Source organism: Meleagris gallopavo, chromosome 1 (assembly GCF_000146605.3).
Source record: "Meleagris gallopavo isolate NT-WF06-2002-E0010 breed Aviagen turkey brand Nicholas breeding stock chromosome 1, Turkey_5.1, whole genome shotgun sequence".
Classification (NCBI taxonomy): domain Eukaryota; kingdom Metazoa; phylum Chordata; class Aves; order Galliformes; family Phasianidae; genus Meleagris; species Meleagris gallopavo.
The window spans coordinates 61,493,666-61,496,688 of NC_015011.2; the positions used below are offsets into that span (position 1 = coordinate 61,493,666).

Below are 3,023 nucleotides of genomic sequence, written 5' to 3' on the forward strand. Positions count from 1 at the left end.
AATTTTTCTTTTTTTTTTCTTTTTTTTTTTCTTCTTAATATACTGCTAAATTATTTTGCACAATGTTACATTGGGAAGGTTGCCAATATCATCTGTTCCAGATCTTGATGTGAGTTTGTGGGAAACCTCTAAATGCATCAGTTTTCTCTCCCATACAATAAATGAATCCAGTAGGATTTTAGATATGATCATGTAACACGTATTTTGTACATAACCCACAAAATAGACCAAAGTCACTCAGTCAGTAACTCAGGAAGTGGTCTCCAGTTTACATTGTATCATATAACGTTCTCTTTGTCTAAGGTGAAAGTATCCATAATTATGTGCATTATATACAAATAACATGTGTTACATGTCTTAACTAATAATTTATGTTGTGTAAATAGCTCTTTCATTCTATAAGAACCAGGCACACTGAGTTGTTGGCTAATTTTCTTAAAGAAGAAAATTGATTTCTTCTTCTCAGTAGTGTCTCTTGGGTTGTTGTGGAGATGCTTTTATTAGCACAGAGTAATATAAATCAGAAGTGTCCTGGCTGTAGAATTACATTAGGTCTTGTAACTTACTTGGAATTAGAGAACTCAGTAATCCAGGCAAACAGCCTAGCTTTGCTTTTGTGTTATAGAAAAAGTGTCTTGACTATCTGATTATATATTTTGGATGACATTGAAGGGCCTGGAGGAGTACTTGTTAAAACAAACAATTTCAAATGTTGGAAACAAACCCAAATCTAGTACAAAAGAATTCAGACTGTGTGTCTGGTGAAAAAACAGACTCTATACATTGCGTCTCTTAGGAGAAAATAGATACCTCCAATTGATTTACAGATGCCCCTGAAAAATAGTATTTCCAGTTGCTGCAAAACATCAAGTGGGAGGGAAGGATGGAGGTTTTGTTTTAAATTTAGATATAGTTGAAAAGGAAATAAAATCAAATATTTCAGATTTCCTACAGGTTGGAAATTCTGATAAGGCATTTCAGGAACACCCAGTGTTGCTCTTTCGAAAACGAAATACGTTCCCTGATGCCTGTGTTTGCTGTGATGCACTTGTCTGTCTCATTGCTAGAAGTTTCTCCTAGCATCTACATTGTGTTGGCAACATGTTATTTTGACTTCCATTTTCCTTTTAAACCCTTGGAGTAAGCTCTTTAGTTCAAAGTGTTTATTTGGCGTAGAACCATAGGTGGTCCTAACACCAAAAGGTTTCTTGAAGTTCTCCAGCTCAACAAGGATGTGCTCGGAGCTGGAGCTGGGTCAGCAGCTCAGAAGCAGGATTTTCAGACTTACAGCTCAACAGCAGAGGTTCTGGGGGAGTTTTGACATGAAAGTCTCTCAGAAGTGGGGAGCTTAAACACATCGCCTCCAGAAAGGGCTCTGCTCTTCTGAGACCTGTGGTTGTTGGACACTCCTGCAGAGAGACCTCCCCAGGAGACCTAGAGAGTGTCAGACATCTTTCAGAATAAAGTACTGTCCAATTTATCTAGCTCTTTGGAAATTCTGCTTCAAATAGAACGGTACTAAAACTGTGTAGCATAGACCTTCGGGCAGGCTGCTGCAGGGCTGAGGCTCTGGAACATGACATGTTCCAGTATTTGGTCAATCCAGATTTATGTCACTGTCATAGTCCCAGTAAAGAAAGCCATCCCATGCAGGCATCCTTTAGTCCCAGAACACTATGCTCTGAGATTCTGTAGAAGTTCACTGGAACAGGGCCTTGGATTTAACAGAGTTAATAAAAAACAGGAGATTCCAACGTAAAAAACTTTGAGGTATTTTCCTCCAGTCTTATTTTGCCAAATAACTGAATTGTTTTCTCCAAGTGTGTTTGCCTTTGGATGATTCTTCAGAAGCACCAGTTTCTAATCCAGAGGCTTATCCTGCTGCAGTTCTGTCCAATTACCTTTAAAAGTAACAGAGTTCTATACTATTGGACTTAGTCTTACTGTGCTTAGGAACACTGTTGGCAGCTCGTAAAAAAGAAGGAAAAGTGTGTTATGTTCTCTTGTAGGTTTGTTCCAGAGAAGAGAAAGACCTTGAGTCCACAGGCAGAAACTTGATTGGCAGTATAGTTCCACCAGACCTGCTATTCACTGAACCAAATTTGAGTGGCTCTGAAATAGCATTAATTGATAGCAAATAGCAATTCAACTTCTATGAACAGAGGGAAAAGGGAGAAATGTCTTATGAAGGGAAGGTTTGCCCATCTCTCCTGATGCAAGCTGATAACTATCGTTTGGACCCTGAAAATACAGTCCCCATTCTGCTCGTTTAAACTTGAGCATAAAAACTGCCTTTTCTTTGCCTTTGCTATGTATGGGAACCATTGAATTCATTTTACTAATAAATCAGGAAATTTTACAACAAACCAGGCCATTTAAAGAGAATAAATCAAATGGAAACGTATTTGCTGGAGTTATTTAATCTGAATCTTCTTGTCCCTGTAGCCTGACTTTAAAAGATATTTCCTAATTGACTTGTCAAAGATAATTTCAGTCTGTAGCCACATTCGTATTAATCCCAGTCTATGTACCTGAGATAAGTAGCAACGACATCAGTGAGAAGTCCTGCCTGTTCGAATCCATCTGACTCTGCATATACTGATCTAATTGTTGAAGGCTATTAACATATGATTTGGTTTTCGGGATTGTCCTTGTTGAAAATGTCAGGTTCTAGAGTTCTAGAGTAAAACCACTGCATTAGAAGTGATTTTTAGGAATTTTCATGCACACTTCTGCTTTTCTTTTTTCTTCTTTTAAAGAGATTTAACTTTTTTTCATATTTTTACTTCTCTTGTCAGTTCTGCTTCAGTTTTTTTAAAAACCAACTTAATTTTTTTTAGACTGAATGGATTTTTGTATCATTAAATTTTCCCATAATTAAAAGTATCATATGCACAGTATGTGCATTCATTTCTATTTAATAATTAATCTTGCTATTTTGTTGTAAATGTAGTTTTGCAGTCATTATAGTATCTGTAAAGTATTTGTGTGTGAGTGAAGCATCTTTCCTGACCCTTTTTCTT

General features: G+C 37.0%; 1 protein-coding gene across 2 annotated transcripts in view; it reads left to right on the forward strand.

Annotated features, from left to right (window-relative positions):
* The window catches only part of LOC100542571 (zinc finger protein OZF-like), a 1,148,434-nt gene that overhangs the window by 370,707 nt on the left and 774,704 nt on the right, over nucleotides 1-3,023 (forward strand). The gene's annotated exons all lie outside the window — the stretch shown is intronic.